The 9,700-nt window shown below is 44.3% G+C and overlaps 1 pseudogene; it reads left to right on the top strand.

The window, feature by feature from the left end:
• The first annotated feature begins 1,101 nt into the window (after window positions 1-1,101).
• On the top strand, window positions 1,102-2,425 carry LOC141082713 (polymerase delta-interacting protein 3 pseudogene; annotated as a pseudogene).
• Window positions 2,426-9,700: the final 7,275 nt, after the last annotated feature.

The following is a 9,700-nucleotide window of genomic DNA, read 5'->3' as shown; positions in this document are numbered from 1 at the left end:
CTTTTAGGGTCTAAAAATGTGTGAAATTGATGGGAACAGTGCTCAAATGACACGGGAACATCATGGGGAGGACCTCTGGAAGCATTTCTGACTACTGTGAATAATGTCAGAGTGTTGTGCCACTTTTACACGCGCACACTAAAACATACAAAAACAAAACCAAAATGGATTTTCCTGGGAAATATGTTAAGGAACATCATTTCCAGGGTAATAATTTGTATGTAAGGCAAAAGAAATGACCCCCCAAAAAATTAGGGTATGCTCACACGTAGCGTTTTTGATGTATTTTTCGACTGTAGCATTGCTTTTAACCAATACAAATGCATTCACAGGGAGATGCCATTTTAACATTTTTCTACCATTTTTAGGGCCATCAGGCAGCATTAATATTATTAAAGCCATTATTAAACAGTGGGTCTCCTATACTGATATTGCCTATGCAGTGACTGGCTGGGCTGCCAAAAATTAGGACGCTCCCCAATATCCCTTTGACGAGATAAACAGGAGGGTTCATGAAAAAATGTTCCCAATATAAGAAAATGGGTATCCCATAGTGTTTTCTTATGCATTGAATGCAAGGGCTGCCGTGCCACAAAGTTACATGCACCCCAATAACCCTTTGAACTGACGTACTGGATGGCTTCATGAAGCCAAAGTTCACATTATTATGAATTTTGTACTTCCATAAAATTTACCCATGAAGCGAATGCAAGGTCTGCTCCAAATTTGGACGCACCACAATGACCCAAAACACAGATGTCCTGGATGACCAAATGAAACCAAAGTTCCCATTATGCTTATTTTTTTACACCCATACAGTTTGCCCATGAAGTGAATGCAAGGCCTGCCCCAAATTTACACGCACCCCACTCTCCCTTGGAAGAAATGTGGAGGAGGATTTCATAAAATTTTTTTCCCATTAAAAAGCAGCTGGTCTCCAATATTTGTAATGCCCATACATTTTAGTATGGGCTGACAAATCTTTCCCCCTGGGGGTACACATCAACATAGTGCGTAAACTTTTTTTTGCAGGCATCAAAAACACTCTTGAAAGCAATAATATGGTTTCCTACACAGTTGGTGCAGGTTTTTAGCAGAAATATGGCGGACGAGTCGTTGGATGAAGTGATCAGCAAAAGGGGCATGGTGACGGCAGGAATGGTAACATACAGGATTAATAATAGCGAGGACTATGGTAGGTATGAGATCCAGGATCCAGGCTGCAATGATTAGTCGTTTACCCACCCCCAATTACTAGAATGTGTTTGATGCCTGTCAGAAGATCGGTGTAATGGATGCGCGTCTGAAGCTTGTCATAAAAGATGCCCATGAGAAATAGGTTGCCAAAGACGCACGTGTCTGTACAATGGGTAACGTTCAAAATGCTGGTGAGATGCTTAATTCTAGAAAGCAGCAGATCAGTGTTGGAGGAAAACCAAACAAACTGATGGATGCTCTTGAAAAACTAATTTTAAAGAGGAGTGCACCAGCTGTAACTATCAACACACCCGTGGTACAGGGTTCTTTTTCATCTTCACCCATATATATTAATAAGAATATCCAAATGTCACAGTCAAAAACTATTTTTTCTGGAGTAACGAACACAATAAAAGGAATGCCAATAAACATAGTTAATCATGACCCTGGGAAACAACAGATTTCCTCTTGACAATATATGGACGATGATGGTATTGATGACGATTTGTAACTTTCCTACATTCCCACCAAGAAGAAAAAGATCACCACTGCCAACAATGTACAAAACAGGCCGTGAATGTCTGGAAATTCATTTTTTCTTGGGCAAACTTTAGCTCTTACTAAAGTAGTACAGAATGATGCATACACAGCTCCTATGTCTACTCAGCATGAGACTTTGACACCTTTATTGCACACAAAAGCTCTAACCAACTTGTCACAAACACTTGTCACAAAGAAGGCTAGTTCATCAGTAGGGCCCACTCCAAAAGAGTCTGTCTTTAACTCTTTGGAAGGCCAAAAAATTACCATTAATAATTTGCATCCAGGAGTCACCAAGGAAGATATCATGGAGCTTTTTTGTGTATGTGGTGCCTTGAAGCGCACCTGCTTGTTGAGTTCTGGAGTTGCCGATGTTGTGTTTGCAAGAAAGTATAATGCAGTTGGTGCCTACCAAAAATACAACAACAGATACCTAGATGGACAACCAATGAATTGCAATCTTCCTTTGAATGGCAGTGTGGTAACATCAGAACAGCCCATACTTCTAAGATTAAGTGACACACCATCAAAGAAAGAAGGTCAATCTAGAAGAAACACAACCTCCTTCTCCAGTGTTGCTTAAAATCCTCCAGCTGAAGTTTATCCTGATACTATCTTAAAAGCACTCTTTAAATCCTCGGAGTCATCATCAGTCATCCAACCACCTGCATTTAAGATTAAGCTCTGATGACATCAACATAACTTGGAGACTGTATTAAGAGAGATTCACAATTCACATATGAGGCCAGAGACTACTTTAACCCCTTCCCGACCTGTGACACAGCGCATGCGTCATGAAAGTCGGTGCCAATCCAACCCATGATGCATATGCTGTGTCATGATTTCAAAGCCCCACTGAAGGTCGGGTGACCGGGGTCACAGAAAGGTAACCCGACCCGCAGTGACAGGACCCTTTGTGCTTCACCACAGGGGGGGTGGCTTAGCCCCCGTGGCTACGATCGCTCTGATTGGCTGTTGAAAGTGAAACAGCCAATCAGAGCGATAGTAATATTTCATCAATGAAATTTGATGAACTATTACAATCCAGCCATGGCCGATGCTGAAAAAGCATCGGACATGGCTGGAGACACTAAGTTAACACCCCCTCCGACTGACCGCGCCGATCGGCCGCCGCCAACGACTGACTGCGGCGATCGGCCGCTGCTGTCACAATCTGCCCCCCTCCCCCTTCCCTCCGCTCCTCCCCACCTTCCGATCCCCCCACGATACTCACTAACCCCCCCGGCCGTTCTGCTGTCCCGGTCCATGGGCGCCGCCATCTTGGAAAATGGCGGGCGCATGCGCAGTGCGCCTGCCTGCATTTCCCGGCGGCAGATTCATTCTTTTTATTTTGATCACTGTGATAAACTCTGACAGTGATCAAAATAAAAAAAAAGTAAATCACCGCCCCCCTTATCACCCCCCATAGGGACGAATAATAAAATATTTTTATTTTTCAATTAGGGTTAGAAATAGGGTTAGGGTTAGAAATAGGGCTAGGGTTAGGGTTAGAGTTAGAGCTAGGGTTAGGGCTAGGGCTAGGGTTAGGGTTAGGGTTAAGATTAGGGTTAGGGGTGGGTTGGGGTTGGGATTAGGGTTAGGTTTGTGATTAGGCTTAGAGTTGGGATTAGGGTTAGGGGTGTGTTGGGGTTAGGGTTGTGGCTAGGGTTATGATTAGGGTTGTGATTAGGGTTAGGGGTGTGTTGGGGTTAGGATTGGAGTTAGAATTGAGGGGTTTCCACTGTTTAGGCATGTCTGGGGGTCTCCAAACGCGACATGGTGCCACCATTTATTCCAGCCAATTTTGCGTTCAAAAAGTCGAACAGTGCTGCCTCCATTCTGAGCCCCGACGTGTACCCAAACAGTGGTTTACCCCCACATATGGGGTATCAGTGTACTCAGGAAAAATTGCACAACAACTTTGGGTGTCTAATTTCTCCTGTTACCCTTAGGAAATTAAAAATTGGGGGCTAAAAAAATAATTTTTGTGGAGAAAAAATTTTATTTTCACGGCTCTGCGTTATAAACTTCTGTGAAGGACTTGGGGTTTCAACGTGCTAACCACACATCTAGATTAGTTCCTTGGGTGGTCTAGTTTCCAAAATGGGGTCACTTGTGGGGGGTGTTAGGGCTGGCGGAACACACCAAATTATAAATAATAGTAGGTGCGCTCGCAGCCCGGGGTCCACCGTGCAGAGGTGGTACACTGCTGCTAGGTAATGGCGGAAGAATAGAGCGGCGAGAAAAGTCACATGTGGGTTACATCACCCAGTGTGAACAGGGGCGAACTCTGTTGACTCACAGAGCCGCACAGCCGCTGAACGTAAATACCGGAGCCTGTTTAGCTCACAGTGCCCGGCCAAAAAGCACACAGAAAGCGGCCACAGAACTCTACCCCAAGGACACAGGGTTAGAGTTCCTTTAGGCCCTCTGAGCGCACGGCGTCGCTGCCACGAACGCCGCTATAGACGCTGGCTACGGGGTGCGGAGCACGTGCACTGTGGCGTGCCGAGTCACTGATGGGGACTAATGCCTGACTCTGACTCTGCCCTATCTACACCTAAGAATCTCGCTGATGTGCAGCATGCATTGTCATAGCTGTGCCAGAGGTGGCAGCAGCAAGCTAACCCACGGAGTTGGCCTGGACAGAGCGCCGGGACCAACGAATCTGCTGAGCAGGCTCCACTGTGGCTGAAGAAGAATGGGAGACTGCTGGGTGCAAGGCTCTGAATTCCTGCTGTGCAGTGGCAGGAACCTGACACCTAACAGGGGGTTTCCACTGTTTAGGTACATCAGGGGCTCTGCAAACGTAACATGACGCCCGCAGACCATTCCATCAAGTCGACATTTCAAAACGTCACTACTTCCCTTCCGAGTCCCTGCGTGTGCCCAAATAGTGGTTCCCCCCCCACATATGATGTACCAGCTTACTCAGGACAAACTGAACAATAACTTTTGGGGTCCAATTTATCCTGTTACCCTTGTGAAAATAAAAAATAGTGGGCTAAAAATCATTTTTTGAGGGAAAAAAATATTTTTTATTCTCACGGTTCTTCGTTATAAACTTTTGTGAAGCACTTGGGGGTTCAGAGTGCTCACCACACATCTAGATAAGCTCCTTAGGGGGTCTAGTTTCCAAAATGGGGTCATTTGTGGGGGGTTTCCGCTGTTTAGGAACATCAGGGGCTCTGCAAACGTAACATGACACCCGCAGACCATTCCATCAAGTCGACTTCCCTTCCCTTTCGAGCCCCAACGTGTGCCCAAACAGTGGTCTCCACCCACTTATCGGGTACCAGCGTACTCAGGACAAACTGGAAAACAACTTTTGGGGTCCAATTTATCTTATTACCCTTGTGAAAATAAAAAATAGTGGGCTAAACATCATTTTTTGAGGGAAAAAAAAAATATTTTTTATTTTCACGGTTCTGCGTTATAAACTTCTGTGAAGCACTTGGGGGTTCAAAGTGCTCACCACACATCTAGATAAGCTCCTTAGGGGGTCTAGTTTCCAAAATGGGGTCATTTGTGGGGGAGCTCCAAAGTTTAGGCACACTGGGACTCTCCAAACATGACATGGTGTCCGCTAACGATTGGAGCTAATTTTCCATTCAAAAAGTCAAATGGCGCTCCTTCCCTTCCGAGCCCTGCCGTGAGCCCAAACAGTGGTTTATGACCACATATGAGGTATCGATGTACTCAGGAGAAATTGCCCAACAAATTTTATGATCTATTTTATCCTGTTACCCACGTGAAAATGAAAAAATTGATGCTAAAAGAAAATTTTTGTTGGAAAAATTAAAATGTCCATTTTTTCCTTCCACGTTGCTTTAGTTCCTGTGAAGCACCTGAAGGGTTAATAATCTTCTTGAATGTAGTTCTGAGTAGCTTGAGGGGTGCAGTTTTTAGAATCGTTTCACTGTTGGGTATTTTCTGCCATATAGACCCCTCAAAGTGACTTCAAATGTGAGGTGGTCCCTAAAAAAATGGTTTTGTAAATTTTGTTGTAAAAATGAGAAATCGCTGGTCAACTTTTAACCCTTATAACTTCCTAACGAAAAAAAATTTTGCTTCCAAAATTGTGCTGATATAAAGTAGACATGTGGGAAATGTTATTTAGTAAATATTTTGTGTCACATACTTCTCTGGTTTAACAGAATAAAAATTCAAAATTTGAAAATTGTGAAATTTTCCCCAAATTTCCATTTTTTTCACAAATAAATGCAAAAATTATCGACCTAAGTTTACCACTAACATGAAGCCCAATATGTCACGAAAAAACTGTCTCAGAATCGCTAGAATGTGTTGAAGCGTTCCTGAGTTATTACCTCATAAAAGGACACTGGTCAGAATTGCAAAAAATGACCAGGTCATTAAGGTCAAAATAGCCTGGGTCATGAAGGGGTTAAAAAACGTTCATTTTTCTTTTTGGTTTTTGTTTAGCGCTGATGATCAACAGCAGGTAATTGATGTTTGAAGGAGTTTGGCATTAGACATTGGACAATTTATCCTGTTCCCAGCATTGTAGTACAGTTCACCTTTGTTGTGGGGCATTTGCGTTATTGCATCATGAATTTCCGTTTTCCCCTTGCTTTAGTATTGTGATACAGCACGATTATGGTTCTACTGTTCTGTCAAGGGAGGCCAAATAAATGTTGAATAACTTGTTTACATTTATTCAATAATCTGTCTCAACTTAAAAGATAATCTTTGTTGTTTTGTAGTTATAATATCTGGATTCCTACAAATGGATCTCAACACCTTTATATTCCTATAAATGGGGGGGAATTACTAAGTGTCCACCGACTGTGTTTTAGACAAATACAGTCATATGTAAAAGTTTGGGCACCCCTATTATTGTTAACCTTTTTTCTTTATAACAATTTTGGTTTTTGCAACAGCTATATCAGTTTCATATATCTAATAACTGATGGACTCAGTTATATTTCTGGATTCAAATGAGGTTTATTGTACTAACAGAAAATGTGCAATCTGCATTTAAACAAAATTTGACCGGTGCAAAAGTATGGGCACCCTTATCATTTTCTTGATTTGAACACTCCTAACTACTTTTTACTGACTTCCTGAAGCACTAAATTGGTTATGTAACCTCATTGAGCTTTGAACTTCATAGCCAGGTGTATCAAATCATGAGAAAAGGTATTTAAGGTGGCCACTTGCAAGTAGTTCTCCTATTTGATTCTCCTATGAAGAGTGGCATCATGGGCTCCTCAAAACAACTCTCAAATGATCTGAAAACAAAGATTATTCAACATAGCTTTTCAGGGGAAGGATACAAAAAGTTGTCTCAGAGATTTAACCTGTCAGATTCCACTGTGAGGGACATAGTAGGGAAATGGAAAAACACAGGTACAGTTCTTGTTAAGCCCAGAAGTGGCAGGCCAAGAAAAATATCAGAAAGGCAGAGAAGAAGAATGGTGAGAACAGTCAAGGACAATCCACAGACCACCTCCAAAGACCTGCAGCATCATCTTGCTGCAGATAGTGTCACTGTGCATCGGTCAACAATACACCGCACTTTGCACAAGGAGAAGCTGTATGGGAGAGTGATGCGAAGAAGCCGTTTCTGCAAGCACGCCACAAACAGAGTCGCCTGAGGTATGCAAAAGCACATTTGGACAAGCCAGTTACATTTTGGAAGAAGGTCCTGTGGACTGATGATACAAAGATCGAGTTGGTTGGTCATGCAAAAAGGCGTTATGCATGGAGGCTAAAAAACACAGCATTCCAAGAAAAACACTTGCTACCCACAGTAAAATTTGGTTGAGGTTCCATCATGCTTTGGGGCTGTGTGGCCAATGCCGGCACCGGGAATCTTGTTAAAGTTGAGGGTCGCATGGATTCAACTCAGTATCAGCAGATTCTTGACAATAATGTGCAAGAATCAGAGACGAAGTTGAAGTTACGCAGGGAATGGATATTTCAGCAAGACAATGATCCAAAACACCGCTCCAAATCTACTCAGGCATTCATGCAGAGGAACAATTACAATGTTCTGGAATGGCCATCCCAGTCCCCAGACCTGAATATCATTGAACATCTGTGGGATGATTTGAAGCGGGCTGTCCATGCTTGGCGACCATCAAACTTAACTGAACTGGAATTGTTTTGTAAACAGGAATGGTCACAAATACCTTCATCCAGGATCCAGGAACTCATTAATAGCTACAGGAAGCGACTAGAGGCTGTTATTTTTGCAAAAGGAGGATCTACGAAATATTAATGTCACTTTTATGTTGAGGTGCCCATACTTTTGCACCGGTCAAATTTTGTTTAAATGCAGATTGCACATTTTCTGTTAGTACAATAAACCTCATTTGAATCCAGAAATATAACTGAGTCCATCAATTATTAGATATATGAAACTGAAATAGCTGTTACAAAAACCAAAATTGTTATAAAAAAAAAAGGTTAACATTAATAGGGGTGCCCAAACTTTTACATATGACTGTACATTTTTATGCCTAAGGCTGTGTGCCCACGTAGCCAGGGCCACATCATCCATGAGCCAAGTTGATAAATGAGCTCAAGCAGCACTCTGTCACTGAAGAGAGGGGGCGGCAGCGCGGCGCCACCCCCTGCAGTCAAATAACGTGGTATACAAAGGAGTCTGTATACAGCCTCGCCCTCATACACAGCGACTCGCTGTGTATGAGGGCGAGGCTGTATACAGCCTCTTTTGTATAGCATGTTAGGCGTATCCAGGGTGGGGCTGCCGGGTTAGTTGCCCCGGGCGCAGGCAGCAGGGGGGCACAGTCGGGCCACCTATGCAGCCGTCCGCAGTGTCTTCCCCGCCCAGGGCCCCGGCGGCTGCGTTCTGCCACTCCCCATCCTGTACAATTTAAGCTCTGACCGCCGGATCAGAGTGACGTCAGCAGCGTGATCATGTCATGTGATCACACTGCTGACGTCACTCCCCGGTGCCCAGAGCAAACGTGGGTGGTGGTGGTGGTGGGTGGGTGGGTGGTGGTGGTAAGTGTTCTCCTCTTGGAGCTCAAAAACCACCGAAGATGGGGGGTGTTAATGAGTGGAGATGGGGTTTAATGTTGGGATGGGTGTTAATGAGTGGGGGGGTTAATGAGTGGGGGGTTAATGTGTGGGGGTTAATGTGGGGATGGGGGTTAATGAGTGGGGGGTTAATGAGTGGAGATGGGGGTTAATGTGTGGGGTTAATGCGTGGAGATGGGGGTTAATGAGTGGAGATGGGGGTTAATGAGTGGAGATGGGGTTAATGAGTGGGGGGTTAATGAGTGGGGATGGGGGTTAATGAGTGGAGATGGGGTTAATGAGTGGGGGGGTTAATGAGTGGGGATGGGGGTTAATGTGTGGGGGGTTAATGTGGGGATGGGGGTTAATGAGTGTGGATGGGGGCTAATGAGTGGGGATGGGGGTTAATGAGTGGAGGGGTTAATGTGTGGGGATGGGGGTTAATGTGTGGGGATGGGGTTAATGAGTGGGGGGTTAATGAGTGTGGATGGGGCTAATGAGTGGGGATGGGGGTTAATGTGTGGGGATGGGGGTTAATGAGTGGGGGGTTAATGAGTGGGGATGGGGGTTATTGAGTGGGGATGGGGGTTAATGTGTGGGGGGTTAATGTGGGGATGGGGGTTAATGTGTGGGGATGGGGGTTAATGAGTGGGGGGGCTAATGAGTGGGGATGGGGGTTAATGTGTGGGGGTTAATGAATGGAGATGGGGGTTAATGTGTGTGGGGTTAATAAGTGGAGATGGGGGTTAATGTGTGGGGGTTAAGGTGTATGGCTGTGCATTGAGGCTTAGATGTGATCGCAATGTGGCTGAAAAATTGTGCTGTCGATTTCGTAGTTAATGACGGTGTAGTTGTGCATATATATGGGCAGAAAAAAGTTTTTAACAGCTGTAACTGTATACTGTATGGAGGGTTATATGGTGCCCATAACACTGTATGGAGGATTATGTGGTGC

This window comes from Dendrobates tinctorius, unplaced genomic scaffold (assembly GCF_039654945.1).
Source record: "Dendrobates tinctorius isolate UK_male_01 unplaced genomic scaffold, ASM3965494v1 ptg000019l, whole genome shotgun sequence".
NCBI lineage: Eukaryota > Metazoa > Chordata > Amphibia > Anura > Dendrobatidae > Dendrobates > Dendrobates tinctorius.
The sequence above is the reverse complement of the archived record's forward strand: the minus strand, read 5'-3'. Positions and strand labels throughout refer to the sequence as shown.